Source organism: Aythya ferina (genome assembly GCF_964211825.1).
Source record: "Aythya ferina genome assembly, chromosome: 1".
NCBI classification, from domain to species: Eukaryota; Metazoa; Chordata; class Aves; order Anseriformes; family Anatidae; genus Aythya; species Aythya ferina.
The window spans coordinates 169,121,425-169,139,011 of NC_140296.1; the positions used below are offsets into that span (position 1 = coordinate 169,121,425).

Consider the following 17,587-nt stretch of genomic DNA (forward strand, 5'->3'; position numbering starts at 1 on the left):
GCCGGGTCCGGACTCACCGCATGAATTTTCTTGTCCCGCGGATCCAAGATGGCTGAGTATCCAGCACGGAGGATGCTGGGGGAGCAACCTTTACCCTCTGACCCGCCCGCCGCCGTGACCCGGCCGCCGCCGCCACCGCCACCGCTCGGCCTGGCAGCGGCGCTGAGGGGCGGGGAGAGGCGGCGACAGCGCTCGGATGGGCCCCGGGGGGACGGCGAGGAGGAGGAGGAGGAGGAGGAGGAAGAGGAGGAGGAGGAGGAGGAGGAGGAGGGGGAGGAAGCAGCGCCGCGATCCCGCCGCCCGCGGGGCGCCTAGGCCGCGGGGCCGCCGCCGCAGCGGGGCTCGGGCTGAGGGGGGCTGGGCTTGGGGCTGCCCTCCCGGGCACCGAAATTGTGGGAAACTGTGTGATTTTGGCACCAACACATATGTAGGCCTCGCTACCTGCTTTATGATTAAAATGGGCGAAGTGACACGACTGGACTTGTGTGTTTTTTTAATTCATCTCCATGAACGTGCGTGTGGTACAATGCCACAGCAGCTGCAGACGCACAAAACATGATGCAAACAAACCCCCTGAATTCAACAGGACGATAAAACGCTACAAAGGCTGGGCCTGCACGCCAGTGTGTACAGGACAGAGGCCAACGTTTGTGAACTGGCTTCGCTGCTCCATCAGGGAAAACACTCATGGTGATGCTTCTTCGGTTTTGTTATGAGATAGGTAGAGAAATTCAGACAAAAAATGAACATGCAATATTTTGCCAGGAACAGTCAAATTTCACATATGTTTCCTTATCAGTCAGGTCTGATTTTGGAGCTACAAACACAGCTTAAAAATAAGCATTCAGTAGATTATACAACACTAATATTTCACAGAAACATTAAGACCCACAGTAACATGCCTGATGACATTAACGTGTTTTGAAGATCAATGAACAGGCTTCCATGTACGCTGGAAGACCAGCTTCTTAATGCCACTGCTGAGCACAGCTACGTGCCAAGAATGGGTGTTAAATCACTTTAATAAACGTCTATATACTTTGTTCAGGAAAATACTGTATTATTCTAGTATCTTAGCCTTTGTGTCACAAATGTTCATGCATTTGCTGTAAACAAATAACTGTAGAACACTGTAAGTAGCATCCAGTTGTAGGGATGGTATCTGAAGTTCTGGACTACTTCTATCAGAAAAAAAGGATTTCTTTACACCTCGTGACCCGATACAAAGGCAGTTCTTTGAGACTGAATAACTTAATGAACCTTCCTCGTCTTCACTGTTGCTGAATAAACTTTTCTTTTGTCTTATGAACCCTTTTACATCCATTTTTAAGCATTTTACTACATTAGGTTAAATTTTACACTTTTATGGTGTCTTTTCCCAAAGCTATTTTTTTTTTGTATTTCCTCAAAGTCATTTAAGACTTAAGGTACCACAGAATATGTGGTAAGTAAACAAAGCATCTGATGCTGTCATTGCATCTCTGTGGACCGATCTCTGTGCCCATCACAAGATTGAAGTTTACACACAAATCAATTAGCATTTAGACAACAAGAAGCCTGTGGGGTTCGACAGAGCCAGGAAATAAATAAATAAATAAAATATTTTCATGTCCTAGGCTGGTTAGCTTAATATAATAGCCAATGTGCAATCACAGGGGGTGTAAATTGTGATTTAAATTTTGTTATTGAAACTAACCTGCCTTTCTGCCTAAAATTGTGTGTTTAGTTGTGGGATATTGGCAAGGTGACTGCAGTCAGCATGTATTTGACTTCCTTGTTTTCTTAAAATGAATGTTGTTAGCACTTCAACGCTTCAGAATAATCTCCAAAGCTGATAAAAGAAAATGTGTGTTGTGTTCATACATTTGCTACTTTCAGCGTGGCTCAATATACATTTTTATACAATGGTGAGGCCTATTTCTCATTGCTGCATCTGCTTAATTTAAGGTGTTCTGAGCTCATTTCATTAAGTGGCTGCTAATCACGTGTGAACACTCTGAATCCATTTTGAACCTCATATGGTACAATTTGACCTCTTTGTCTAAATCTTTGTCTACAAATATGCATTTGTTATTTTTAATCCCAGTTAATAAAAGGTCTCTTTTCTGTGCTTTTGGTTGGTTGGCTGGTTTTGTGTTTTTATTTATTTATTATTATTTTTTCTTGACCTGTTTCACAGACACCCACCTAGCCATTCAAATTTCCAGCTGGCTGTTGCTCCTGCTAAGACCCAGAGCTAAAAACATTCGGCATCTGTCTGGAGCACCTGAAAAATTTGGAAAGAGGACATCAAGAGAGACAGATGTACTCAGAACCTCAAGATGCTTTCTTACCCTGGCTCTTTAGCGTTCCCTGGCAAGCCTCTGTACTGTTACATCACCCCTGCTCCAGGAAGTTTTTAGATGCTCTTCGGCCCCATTCAGCATCACTGATAGAGGTGGACGATGCAGTCACAGATGTGGGAGGAAAAGGAATCACCCAAAGTATGCAGAGGATACCATTAGGGTGTTTTATTTGCTTTGCCAAAATGTAGAATTAATTAGCCATCGTAAGACCACCGTCCTCGGTTGTGAGCGGAGGCAGAACACGACGAATAGCCAGTTGTATAAGTCATTTTCAGACACAACCACAAAGTGCATTGGAGTGCACCAAAGGTCTTTCCTTCTCCAACCTACAGAAGTCCTCAGGAACAGCAAATACAGAGCAATTGCCAAGAGCAAGGGTGAGCAGTTTTTCAGTGATAGCAAAAAGGCTGTATTTATTTTATTTTATTTTATTTTATTTTATTTTATTTTATTTTATTTTATTTTATTTTATTTTATTTTATTTTATTTTATTTTATTTTATTTTATTTTATTTTATTTTATTTTTCATAAATAGGGTTTAAGCTCCTTGGTAGAAACAGCTGGAACCAGCAGGCAGTGCCCTTTGACTACGGGGTGTATTTGAAAAAAAAGCTAAAACAGTGAAATTCTGCTTCTGAAGAAGGCAGAGGTTTCTGGTTTCTGCTGAACTCAGAGCTGTGTAACGCTTGTGAATTGGGAGCAGCAGCTTCTCGCAGATGTCTTTCTTGCTGCATGATGTTCAAAAGTCTGTCAGTTTGCTTTCTTTGGAGCAAGGCTGGAGGGTTACTGCACAGCTACGCATTAATCTTTGCCCTAGAAGAACATGGCAGATTCTTTTTTTCATAAATACAGCTATTTGTTTTTTAAATATTTCTTTAACACAAGGGTAGAGGTGTGTCAAAGTGTATCTTACACCAAATCTGATAGTAGAGATCTCACCACCAAGGCACGTTAAAACATTTTTTCAAGAGTTAAAAACACAAAGAGCTCTCATTTTCTTACGGTATTCTCCTGATTCCTAAGTATTCCACTGAAATAGAGCACAAAATAGTCAGATTTAGGGGAATTTGGTTGGTTAGGTTGATTTCTGCGAGTTAGCCTCCAATTTCTAGTTTATTTAAGGAAGGGAAGGGGAAGGGAAGGGAAGGGAAGGGAAGGGAAGGGAAGGGAAGGGAAGGGAAGGGAAGGGAAGGGAAGGGAAGGGAAGGGAAGGGAAGGGAAGGGAAGGGAAGGGAAGGGAAGGGAAGGGAAGGGAAGGGAAGGGAAGGGAAGGGAAGGGAAGGGAAGGGAAGGGAAGGGAAGGGAAGGGAAGGGAAGGGAAGGGAAGGGAAGGGAAGGGAAGGGAAGGGAAGGGAAGGGAAGGGAAGGGAAGGGAAGGGTCAGCTGTTTCCATGACAATGTCCTTATCTATCCTTTCACACCTACAGGGATTTCCAGGGATGGCTGCTGGCAAGGGAAGCCCTAGAAGTGCAGCTCTGTTACTGTTTTAGTGTTAAAATGCATCACAAGTTATCCACACAGATGGCCTCTCATCTGCTGGATTTGTAGTTTCCAGGAGGGAATATTGGGAGCAGAGGTATCTTTATCTCAGTCTCTCATATTTTCACTGTCAGGAAACCCTAGCTCAGCCTTCTGCAGTGGTCGCTTCAGTGTTTGTTTCAGTGTTAATTACACTTGACCATCAGGACAAAATAAAATGCAAAGTTCAAAATGAAATCTGTCAGTTCTGTAAAATATTATGACCTCAATCAGGCGATGAAATGGAAGATTTTCCAAAAGTAAGATGCTTCATGCTGCTGTGTAGCAACTCAGAGGTCTGCCGAGTACTGGTAAATGAAAGGATAAATGAAGAATTAGAGATACCTGATTTTTTTGTTAAGGAGAAAAGAAACAAAAACAAAAACAAAAACAAAAACAAAAAAAAAAAAAAAAAAAAAACAAAAAAAAAAACAAAAAACAAAAAACAAAAAAAAACACTACAGATGGAAATATGTTTTCCAAAGGAAAGAAAGTATTAAAGAAACAGAAGTCTGTGCCCAAGAAGGTGCTGACTGACATCCCCAAGCACGATTATCTCTGGAGAGACGGGACGTGCTGCAGTGGTGACAGGGGAACCCTTCCTATTTCCGCTCTCAAGAGTGCAGCCAGCAGTGCTTTTGCTGGTGGTCCTTGGAGAGCTGCTTGGTCAGAAGGTCTGCTTCTCATTTGAAACTCTTAAACCATATTAGAAGACAGATGGTATTTTGTTTGGGGTGGGGGTTTTGTGTTTTGTTTTCTCTGTGTGTGGTGGGATTTTTTTGGCATGACTTTTCCATGTGATCCTCTTATTTAGTTAATATGAGCATGTGTGACATAGGACAGTCCCTCCGTTATGCTTCAGTCCTATTGATAGAGAACATGAACTTACGTACTGAAGGCTGTCATAATGAAAAGTGAATTTTAATCTTGGAAGTAAGAGCTATTACAATGGCTTTGCAAAAAAATGTTCAGTAAATATATAACCAGCAGCCCAGGGGCAGTAATTGCAATATCTAAGATAAAAGGAGAATTATTTTCACTCATGACAGGCCTCAGCTAGGCAAGGGAACAGAGCTTGGGGATCTGGAAAGTGCTGAATTCTCGTTCTTGTGTTTTGACAGTGGTTCATGTTTGACAGTTGGGCCTATTTCCAAAAAGGTGTTCTCCCCTAAATTAGTGTTAATGAGCACAAGTGAACCCTAGCTCCAGCAGATGACAATGTTATGGGACAAAGCTGTTTTCTTCTCCTTTTTGCCAGAGGTTGCCTCCTCCACAGCAGAACTGTCAGAAATGAGTATGTATGTGCTTGCACCTCAGCGGTTTGCATTCAGCTTGTCAGGATAAAATTGCACCAGAAAAAGTAGTGGTGTCTTGCTGCCCACATGGTGAGTCACTGAAAGCCAGCAGCAGGTAACTCAGAAGCTGACCAAATTCACGCAGCCCCTAGCTAGATTTCAGGACATTAAGTCCTGTTATGTATAAGGACTGGAAGCAAGCTGGCTGTGTATATACAGCCTGGCCCACTCAAGCTTGTGCTGGTTCTCACTTCTGCCTGTTTAGGTGTGGTTCTTGGGGTCCGTACACCTACTTCCTTTAGCCTGATTTTTCTTCCAATGTCATGCCACTCTCCTAGCGTGTTATAACATGTATCACCATAGTCTGCCATCCCATCAGCAACCAGAGGACTCCAATATCATATTATCATACAATCATTTAGGTTGGAGAAGGCCTCCACAAGATCATCAAGTCTAACCATGAACCTGATGTACCAAGTCCCATCAATAAACTATGTCTCTTGGTGCCACAACCACATGTTAAATACCTCCAGAGATGGGAACTCCACCACTTCCCTGGGCAGCCCATTTCAATGCTTGATCACCCTCTCTGTGAAGAAATTATTTGTCACAGTCCCAGTGGGCAGAGTGCAGGGAACATGGCCCAGTCCCTGTTCAAACAAGGTGCCAAGCATGCAGAACAGAAGATCCAGAGGAGCACAGCTGCCTGGGCAGCCAAGGTGGGGCCAGTTCATAGCACTTTGCAGAAGTTTGGTGATGCAGGCTGAATCCCCAGATCCTAAGTCCAAAGCTGCTGTTTACCTCCCGAGCCAACTCAAGCAGTGACATGTCACTAAGCTGATGAGAGAGGGAACTTAGTGCACCTAAACTAATCTGTATCTGCAGCCAGGACACTGAAATCAGTTTCTTTTCATTCTGTCTTGCATCCCTGGTGTGCCTGGGAAACTCCAACACCCATTGCCTTCACAGGGTCAAGGCTGTGTGATCTTAGCTGAGTCACAAAACCCACTGTATCATGGACTATAACGTCTCTGTAACAGAGCAACAGCGACTACTTTTGTGCCCTTTGCCTTCATGACACTGCTCAGCTGGAGATGTAACTACACGCACATGTCAGCTTGAACCATCCAGAGGTTTCCTGGGTCTCAGCTTTGCAACAGCTGATAGGATGCTGTTTTATCACAAAACTGCCCCCAACACCCTGGATACCACCCATGATTCCCTAATCCTGTCCTTTCACAGCCATAAATTCAAACTTTTGTTTACAGAGTGGCCAAGCTGTATATGAAAGCTTGTCGTGCACAAATTCAACTGTAAACATTGCATCCACAAACACTTAAATCTCTCCCCCACGAATCCTGCGCATCACTTCCCATGCTCTTTGTTAAGGAGCTATTTATCTCTGAGGGAAACAGAACTGTTCTGCATGGGGAGACCGATGGCCAGAGGCCACCTGCTTCTCCCCCAGGCAGACGTGCCTCTCAGCAGAAAGAAGATGAACTGCATGTATAGTGAGTGGCTGCTGCCATGTCCCTGCACCCCCAGCAGCACCCACGATTCCGGTTTCTGCCCTACTCCTCTTCAGGATCTGCTTTTTGCTTGGGCCAGCAGGTGGAGAAAATGGCAATAGCTTCAGAGAGGCAAAGTAAGGCTTCCTTCCTTCCTTCTTCCTTCCCTCCTTCCCTCTCCCTCCCTCTCTTCTCGCTGTCCTTTTTGAATCACGCACACAGTGACACATATTCTTGCAGTAAGCAGCTAAATTATTTTTGTACAACAGGCTGACCCCGCTCTTGCTGAGGCTCCTTCTCAAACAGACTGCCCTGCCTGTCGAGGAGCCCCATGGATTTTGGTAAGGGCCTGAAACACGCAGATCATATTCTGCAAAACTTGTAATTATGATTTCCACTTCCAAGATGTTTCCTATTTAATTACGGGCTGTGGCAGCCACAAATGGAAGTGTTGAAGCCCCTGTCCAGCAGCTCTTCCTCAGGCAGGTGTGAGCCTGGGCTAGGCACAGGGCCAGACTCGCAGAGACAGCTCCCAGCATTGCAGAGCCACTTTTTGCAGGTATGGTGCCAGCAAGCCCATGTTCACAGGAGGTCCATGGGATATGCATGTTTCCCTTATAACCAAGCAGTGGTGTAACACTGATTCCCACTGGTAACTGAAAGGATACACTGTCAGGAGCCTTGCCGATCTGATACTCAAATATATTATACTTTTTTTTTTCCTTTGATGTTAAGTCAGATAAGTTTGAAGTCCTATGGATAAAATCATTATCCCAGCTATCTAAACATTCAGCACCCACACTAACCCCTTCCTGTGGCTCTTCTGCAAGTCAGAGGAGACAACGAAATACTTATGGCCCAAGGTGGGAGTCTGGAGTCTGCAGGGAGCCCCGCAGGTGGGGTGTGAGGTGCTGGGATGGCCCATGCAAGCCAGGGGCACCTTGCCTTACACTGCCTGATCTCTTCATGGGTAGCCCATTGTATGTATTTGGGAGGTGCTTACTAGAAAGTAAGTTTGTGCACAATTATGAACATTTTCTTCTCAGGGTCTCTGGAAAAAATACAGGAAGGTCTCTATTTTGTGCACTGTATGATAGACCTGGTTATGAAATGTTATTTTGGCATTAGAGAAAGGGAAATATGCTCTCAATTGCAAGATTTAATCTAATAAGAAGATCCTAGACATGAAACCATGCAACCCTAATGTGTATTTCTAAAAATGATTCCAGAAGGACCCTGCATTGTTCAGTGCTGGACAAATCATCTGCACAAAACCAATTTTTAACACAAAATTGTTGTTAGTGATTAAAGTGCAAATAGTAGTTACAACATCCTCTGTCTTCATGCTGATTACATTATGTCTGTTTCGCTAGTAACGAGTCATGTTTATTTCCAATTCAGTGGCATGAAGAGCTGTTACGAGCTTCGGAGATCAAGGTTTCAAGAGACAGTCCTTTGTGCTCACTGCCATAACAGAGCAGACACAAATGGAGGAGAGGATGAGGAAGAGCTGATGTGACTTGCTAAAATCCATGGCAGCTGTGCCTCCCAAACCCCAGCACAGGGGTAAATCTGCTGCCCTGAACCATGGATGAAGTTGCGCTGTGTTGGGTGAGGATGAGCTGTGGAGACGCCTCATGTCTGACCAGGACGCATGGCACAGGCCTGTGCTGGCAGCAATGCCCATGGCAGGCCCTGTGGGCAGTATGGCACCAGGCCCATCAGCATTCGCACTGCTTCCCCGCTGACACGACTGGTCTTTGGGATGCATGGATGGCGTTCCCCTCTCCTCTGGTGTGGGTGAGGGTCTTGCCACCCCATCACCCATCTCGGCTGCCTGGAAGCAATTCCTGTGTCCACCGCTTCTGGTTGTTGAAGCGTTACAGCAATAAAAGAAAGCGCAGCATAGGGCAGTCAATGCCAAAACCATCCGGTTCTGAGCTGGAACAGAAACACTGCTTACCAAGAGTGAAACCCTGCTGGCTTAACTCTTCCACAGTGAGCTCATGCTTCACAAGTGGCTTTATGTACTCCCTGTTGATTCCCATAGGTGCCCATAAGCAGGATTTGGGGAGATGCATTTCAATGTTCCTATTGGTATTGTCATTATTGTCGATGCTAATTACTTGTAGAGCTATTGTGTGAGCCCCAACTTTTTGTTCCACCATCTGTTGCTGTTGTAAATAAAGAAATATATGTCGACCAAATTTTCATCAGTTATCAGGAAATAAATATCTTAATTCAAGTCTACTTTGAAGAGACCTCCATGCCTCGGCTGAGCGGTAGTTTCAGTAGAACATCTTCCTGGTGCTGTAGATGAAAATTGTGTTGGAGGGAAGGAAGTAACCCTAGTGCTAAAAACATATGTTACTAAGCTCACCATTGAGCGTTTTCATAAGTTTAATTATACCTAATGCATTAAAGAATTTATCATTTGTAACGTATAGTTAAAATCCCAGTGGCAGTCAAAAGCACAGTGCAGCAGTAACTTGAACAGATTCATCTGGAGAAGTGCAAGCAATAATTTTTGTTTTACAATATTATCAAATATTTTGTGTTTTATGGCAGTTTGGGGAGAAGAAAAGCTATTGAATTAGTTCAGAATAATTCCTCATTTGTATTCTCTAAACTGGGCAAACAGTCTTTCACTTCTCTTTTATAAGAGACATTTTATGAGCACTGGGGCTTCACCCACCCACAGCAAGGAAAATAACTAACAATTGTGTTTTAAGGGCTGTGTCACATGCATGTGTGTCGTGTGTGTGAATACTGTACTGTTACAGCTCTCCAGAGAGAAACAGAGCATTTGTGGATCCTGCTTTCTAAATCCATCTCCTGGAATGAAAATAAAAGATCGTCAGTCATCCCTGCCACTACATATCGCATGACTTTCTTTTTCACTGGGGTTTCATGAGAAAAAAAAAGATGCCCAGTTATAATTTTCATGCAAGCATCCCCTCTCTTAAATCCTCATATAAAAATAATAGTTAAAAACAAAATAGTTTTGCACATATTCTGATGTCTCTTGTCTGTAACCAACACTGGCACTCAGCTGCCAACTTAACTACTTCTCAAGTACTAATGCATTTATTTAGAGCGGGGACTTTTCCAGAGGGGATATACCCTGCTTATTGTATGTCAGTGGTGGAAGTATTGAAACACTATTGCTACACCAAACCAAAATTGCCAGAAGAATGAGATTTTCTTCACACATGAAAGGAACAAAAAATATCATAAAACAATACAAATATCACAGATTCACCTTCCTACCTCATTTCTATTGTAGTGATATTTCTACTTTGCTTATAACTTGTATAATAATTTTCCGTTTCCTTTTGCAGGAGTTATCTGCAGTGACATTCTCTTCACCTCTTTAAAAAGGAACGTCTTTGATCCATCAATACTTTATAAATCATATTAATGCAATCAGCATTAAATTATTTTAAATCTACCTTCTGAAAGGAAATTCTGATCTTGTATGAAATACCATGGGAGTATCATAACCTAAGTCAAATGTCCCTGCTGGACATTTACTGCATAGCTATATGCTGGAGGCCAGCATTGATCTACATGCTTGTGAGCCTCTTCTGGGCCAGGCAACCTGCAGCCTCTGCTGTTGGTACCTCCCACTCACTCCCTTTATCCACATACCAGTATAGATTGTATAGACCTATAGATACACAGTGTATATCATGATCCTCTACCTATATATGAGATGCTCCGGTACAGCTGTGGAGAACACCTCTGAAATAGTGATAACCACTGAAACCAACCTATTAGTTCATCTGGTGTTATCCAGAACCCAAATCCTACGGGAAACCTCATTCTGAAGTAAATTCCTTCTACTGAATTTTGTTTTAAGCTACCTAAGAAATCCAGCATATAAATCTCTGCTTGCTTTCCCTACCACATTCAGCATTCTTTGGGATTTAGGTCAGTAAGTTCCTATTGTTCATAAAACCCCTCCTCCTACCTCCTCACCCTTCCTTTGGTATTTCCTTCTTGGTTACTCTCTTCATCTCATCAGTGTCTATCTCTGCCTTTGTCTCTCCCCACTCTCTCTCTCTGACCTTTGAAGTACAATTTCTTCAATTCCATTTGATCCATCAGTGGAAAAGGGCATTTTTGCCCACAATACCTGCCTTTTAGCCTCTTCCCAGCTTTTGGCAAGCACTTTGATGTCCTGGATACTTGTTTGGGCCTTTTTGTTTGTTTCATGGTCCCTGGTTGTTACACATCTGCAGTCTACACTTGCCTCTATCCATCTCCCTGGGACAAAGAGGCTTTTTCCAGCTAATGCACACTCTTCAGCATCCCCACTCTCAGAGTGAAGTCGTTACTGACTTCTTTTTCTCCCCTTTCCTGTTTCTGTTTGCATGACAGGATGCTTACAAGCTATTTTGCTGCTCTTGTAGGGAAGGGATTGTACATGGGTATCTTCAGCTCCATTAAAGCACATTGCACCCAGAAACACCATCTGGGCTGGAACTGCCTCTTTCCAACCTCGGTGCATCACAGAGGGTCACCTCTGAGGCCAAGGATGTGGCAGCCACAGGGCATCTTCAGCTGGGGATGTGGCTGTGCCTTGCTGCTGCAGGCACTGTTATGTCCTGTACCTTTTATCTTGGAAAAAAGACAGAAAAGACTGAGTCCACTGCAGTAGGCTCTTTTACATGGATTTTCTACTGCATAGACCTTTCTCTGTCTGGAAGAACCTCAACAGAGGGGTCTGGTCTAAATAGCTGCAACCTAGCTCAATAACGTGACACCTCCTTTCCTGGCAATGAACTTTGTGCACCTCAGCTTCAAACTCTAATAACCCTCTTAGCCAGCTAGAAATACGGTGTTCATGTTTAAAAGGTAGATAAAAGGTTTGGCTTTTCTGAAATGTGCTTCTAATTATGAACAGGCTAGATGACTTTTTTTTTTTTTTTTTCCTTGAAAGATGCATTTCTCTAGATGTTTTGGTTTGAATGCATAAAATTGTTCAAGAAGCTGATGAAAATTCAGATAGCAGTCATGCAAGTCACCCTCTAGTATGAAGAATTCAAACAGATTTTCTAATCTGATGAGTCTGAAATGCAACCCCCCCTCTCAAAGACAAAACCAACAGCCTGAAAACTCCCCAGAAGACAACCCCCCAACCACCACCCAAACAGACAGAAGCGATGAAATTTTCAAATAATTGTTTCCTCTTCACCCATTCAAAAATTCAGTCCAATAAGCGTGGCCATTTAGTGTAGCCACTGAACTTATCTGAAGTTTCAGGATAATCTGTTTGTGGCTTGCAGTGACACTCACATACTCCTTTAACCACCTGGCACCACAGATGTAACCTCAGCTTGAAATGTTTAGCCCAGCTCATCGGCACCAAGAGCCACTGCCCCCTGTGCCTTGACTCCCTGGTGAAGGCAGCCAGTCCTTTTACAAAAGGGAAAGGGGGTTTTGAAGCTTTGCACTATATGAACAATCTGGAAAAGGCCATAAGGTCTTGACCACCAGCTTGCTTCCTGCAACTGCCCTGGTTCCCTCACATTTACCAGCCAGACTTTTTTTATCCTACAGACCCACCTCTGATGAAAGATAAAGAAATGTTAGTAAATACCTCTTTTCTAATTGAAAACAAGTTCCTTTCAATCCTAATATTTTTTAGCAAGACATACAAAATAAAGTTGTAAGAGAGTTGTGGTGGATGGTATGTAAGATGTATCTACATATATTTTTTCAGATGTACAGTAAAATTTTTTAAGACCATCCAGCTTTCCCAGATGTATTGTACACTGATGGACAACCAATATACATCTATGTTTGTCTTCTGAAAATGTCCTCTGTAGTTAACTCGGAAATATCTCACAATGTAGTTACAAAATTGAAAACATTAGATTGTGGTGTGATTGGCTCGGGAGCAGGATAATGGCCAACTTGTCAGATAATTTATTTGCAATGAATAATTTAGTCTTAATTATAATCAGCTGAAGTTTTAATCCCTTATATCTTTCACTAATCAACCTCACTTAGCATATGGAGAATCAAGATAAATTCACCCTTTTAATTAGAAAATCAGAAGCCTTTACATGCTTGTTGGTTGATGATAGGTCTCATAAACACACGTCACTGAACTGCTGATGTTTCAGAAATTCTGCCTCATACAATGCAGCTCCTTGATTGCAGGAGGTGTTTTTAATCATGAGGTTTGACTCTGCAAGGAAGCCCGATGTCAGAATAGCACTTCTGATCACGCTTTTTGACCCCAGCCTTCTTTTAGACACCATCAGTCTCTGCTCAGTGGCACCCAGGATGTGGCATGAAGTGACAAGGCAAAGGCCCCATGGCACCTTATGGCAGGATCTCATTTTTCTGGTGCCCTGAATGGACTTGGTGGCCTTTCAGATGACAAAGAGATTTAAGATGCTCAGGAGAATATGATCCACTTTTGATAAAAGATGCAAAAGAAAAAAGGTTTTAGAATACTTTATTACTAGTGTCAGCTTTTAGAGAAGTATCTTCTCCTTGACAGTGTATAATTTTCTTGTATTTTCTGAGTAGCCAGACTAAAGAAGGCAAGGTGATTATTACAAATATTAGCAAAGGCTAACAAATAAGAGTCCGGGCTCTCAGGTGATGAAAAAGCAAGTGATTTTTTTATTATTATTATTTTTCTTTTTATGGCGATGTATTGGTTCTGCTAACAGGTAAATTAATGGGATTATAAGTGGTGAGAGAGCCACTGATAGTCCCCCCTAACCTTATAGAGAATAGCTTCAACAGTAGGGAGGTAAGGAAGGAAACGGCTTTTGCAGATGGTTTCTTTCCCACTGGAAAGGCACTCTAATAGGAGTAAAAGTTCTTCTTCCCTTTTCCCCCAATTTCTCTTCCTCTTTTCCTATTCTAAATTAAGAGGAGTATGGCAAAGGTTGCACCATAGCCACACATCTCTCCCTCCCTAGGCTGCCCCGCAACCTCTGTTCCTTTTTCAGACTTATCCTGAAGACAGTGCTAATACAGAGCAACTCATCTGCTGTCCCGGACCCCCAGAGACAGAAATCTGCCCTTCATTAAAACTCAAAACCTTTATCCAAATCAGAGATACTTATTTAGGAAATGGAAACAAAATGAGGGATGTTTTACCGCATTAGATCTTCTCCAAAAGAGAGTTTTGTTTTGTTTTGTTTTGGGGGAGGGATGGGGGGACAGAAATGACACAGTTTCCTTTGATAGCCCAGGCTTCTTCATTTCCAGTTGTCTCTGTACGTGAACTCTTTCTTCCTTGCGGTAATATTTTTAATAGATTAAAAAGCAAGAAGAAAGAAAGGGACACATGATTTTCCAATTTTTCCCCAGCTGCGGATCACAGTTAGATACCCATAGTCTGAAGTAATGCAGTGTTCATAAACACAATTGATCTTTATCAGGATAATGGCACCAATGTAATGTAAATACTATCCTAGCTTTTCATTTCTTGAAAGCTGACACCGTACCTTAAGCAGCTGTCCATTCCTATCAAAACCAAAAATGACGAGTACAAAGGGCTTTAAAGGTCACACTGAGAGCAGTAGCTGAACCATCTCCACTGTTTTTTTTGCCTCCTAATGATGGCATCTGCTGCCTCCACCTTCCCAGGACCCACAAGTAGGATGAGGTGACTGTCAGCTCTCAGATGGGAGACCTAAATTACTAGACCAGAGGTGCTGGAGGTGGTGATGCTGGTGACTCATTTTGTGACACATTTCCTTCTGAGTCACGGCTGAATCAGGGTCCCGTCGGGATGCTGAGCAGCATCGGTAGAGGCTGTTTCTGTCTCCTGAAACCAAGAAAGCTGCCTGTAAACAGTGAGGTTCTTCAGCGATTTTTGTCTGACCTGGAGAGAAATCACAGTGATTTTTCATTTATTTATTTATTTATCCTCTCAGAACAGGCTGTGATTATTCTTCACACTATGCTTAGGTTCCTACTGGTCTCTGATCTCAGCAAATCACATCAGGGTCCTGTGTTTGCTACGTGAGCAGAAGTCCTGAGCTGGGATGCTGATCCTGTACAGTAATTTGTGATTAACATGTAGGCACCTTCCACACCTCGCCTGTGCTGAAGTTTATCCAAGAATATTTGCTGCTGAATCTTTGACAATAACTTATATTATGCCATAGATTTTTAGATCACACTACTTAAATAAAATATTTCGTAAAAGGAAGGACAATGAAATTCACTGGGGGCTATCAACTTAATTCTCAGAAACAAAAAGAATTTTCCCACTTAAAAAAAAATATAAAGTAATAAAACTCCACTACATGCTCCTTTGAGGATATAAGCAAGAAAATTAATATTTTATTGCTAGTGAAACAAAAATAATCAATAATGAGTAAAAAAAATCTATTTTAAATTAATACTTAGTGCAAGTGACGTTAAGTGACAAAAAATCAATGCTACAGCAAATACTTGTTATAGTATGTTTGTTATGTTTCAATTATGATGTGCCAAAATATAGGATGAACAACAGTTATAGAAAGAGGTAACGCTTTTACTACACCATCTCCAAAAATTGAAGAGGCTCCTGAACACACAGCATCTCTATTAGTTCTGACAAAGAAGCGTCAAAATCCCAAGGTTAGACACATTTATTTTTGATATAATTCTGTTAGACTGATGTAGGAATTGTTTGTCTGAAAGTGTGTTAATTTAATTCAACTACGTCAGCTGATTTAATAAAAAATATTATGCCTGCCAACAAATGTTATAGCGAGAAGTGAAATGTAAGCCATCACACATCTCATTGTTCACTTTATTTTATGGGCTGCAATATTAGATCACATTACTTATGCTGGTAAACTCAGTTTCTTTGACATTATTTAACTGCGTGCCATCTTCATAATAAAGCTAGATTTAGGAAAAAAAATTGACTGTTTTATATTTAAAATCAAAATGAGCACAAGCACCCCGTCTTCAAAATTAAGCAATGATTTGGTGATGCCTAACCAATGCTTTGTTTTGTAAGTGGGTAGCTAACAATGAGGAAAAAAAAAAAAGTTGAAAAGGTGAACTCCATATTTTAAAAGGAGCACATCAGGCCATACAGCCTGTTTATGTGAGACCTTTTAGCATTTAGAGGTATATCACTTCACATTATTTTGTGTTTGATCTCACAAACTCAGCAGATGAGAGCCCAGGAAGTATCACAGAAAAGCAGACACGCTATTGCAGTTGTAATAATTCACTGGGTGATGTTCTGTCGGAGCCACTGGGCTAATAACCATCATCGAAATTAAATGTTTGATATAAGGAAATCTTGTGACAAACTTATACTTTATCCAATATTTTGTTGAACTTGCAATGCTCCTTCAAAATTATTTTAATGAATCAATTTTCTAACAGAACCCAGTTCAGCAAAAATGATGACTAGATTTTCACATACTACTTTAAAAAAATAATGCAGAAATTAGTAATTTAAATGAAAGCAACAGCTTATCTTTTTACTCAGTAATCTAGCAACACAGATAAACTGTAATCTCAATCTGTGACATCTGTCTGTTATATTAACTTTGAAGTATTCAGTATATTGAGTATATTGTTACTTTTTTTTTTTTTTTCAGTAAGATGTGAGCCATAACAATTACAAAATTGGAAATCTCCCGCAGGTGGGAATTTGGAATTCATCCACTCCTTTTATAATTGCTTTAAACTTCAAAAAAAAAGTCAGTTTCATTGATGATTAATGTCCTGCATTTGCAAATAGGACTCGATGGTGCTGAGATGCACCGTTGAGTGAATGTGCTGATATATGGAGCCCATGAGAAGATATTTTGCAGATGTTGTTTCCTCATGGTAGTGGTAAATGAAGTAAGCGCTGTGGTAAATCACACACGTGCATGCTGTGGCGATGACTGAATCCCAACAGGAGGCCACCTGTGGGAGATGCTGTCTCCAGCCAGCAGTTTATGAGCCCTCTAGTGGCCCTCCCCGTGCCTCACTAGCCACTGGGGAAGCTGCACGTGTGCTTAGGTGGACTCTCCTCCGTACATTGGGCCAGGGGGACAAAATCTACATTTCCTTTCTGTTCCATGGTATGAGAACAAAGAGCGTGGACAGAACACACGTCCCTGCTGCTTCACATCACATCCATCCCAGCAGCCTGGGAGCATGCACAGTTGTATGGAAGTGGGATGCTGCCTGTCACAACCACCCCTCCTGCAGGTTTCCAGCCAATTCAGTAGCTCTGGGCATTTTCTCCTTCAAATTCATGCTGAGCCTCCATTCATGTCGCTTCCCCTCCAGGAGCATGTTGGTGAAAGCAGGAGGTGAGGTTGGGAGTATAAACTGAGACTGGTCGGCTTTAGGCTCTCCAGCTTGGTTCTGTCTCCGAGAGCACACAACCACTGCTTTATCTGCTAAATCACACCAACTGCCTCAAAATGACTCGTTTGTCTGTCCTTAATCATTAATGTCCAAATGATTAGTTCTTTTTCATGTTCCTTGAAAGTCTTGAATCCAGAAACAGCCTGAGTACTTCTCCCTGTACATGTAAAACAATTTCTGTGGCTCCCCACCAGCCAGCTATAAATAATCCCCGTCCCCTGCGATCACCACGTTATAGTGGGATGCGTTAGTGAGATAATTTCAGGCACACAGCCAGCTCTGAACAGCACTGTACATCTCTGTCCCATCACACACACCTCTTCTAGTATCTCCTTGTGAAAGTTACCACCAGAAAATAAATGCTTGCTCTTCTAATTCTGTGACAGTGCGTGTTACAGCACGGCAATGCCGAATATATGCACTCCGTCATGCAGCACATGGGATGAACACAGCTAAACTTGGCTGTTCCTGATGCGGCCTACAGGCACCAGAGCTTGGTGGCAAAACCTCGGTGCCATCACAAAAGACCTTTGACGAACCTGCGTCCAGGGCATCAGTGAAGGTTCAGCAAAGA

General features: G+C 42.3%; 1 protein-coding gene across 4 annotated transcripts in view; it reads right to left on the bottom strand.

Moving 5' to 3' along the window:
• The window catches only part of CNOT2 (CCR4-NOT transcription complex subunit 2), an 85,528-nt gene extending 85,306 nt beyond the window's left edge, over positions 1–222 (bottom strand). Inside the window, exon 1 of one of the 4 annotated variants that reach the window (XM_084491993.1) lies at positions 18–222. The gene's annotated coding sequence lies outside the window, so the exon portion shown is untranslated. The remainder of the gene's footprint in view (positions 1–17) is intronic. The other 3 variants (XM_084491990.1, XM_084491987.1, XM_084491991.1) reach the window with 3 other exon arrangements.
• Between the last annotated feature and the right edge of the window lie 17,365 nt (positions 223–17,587).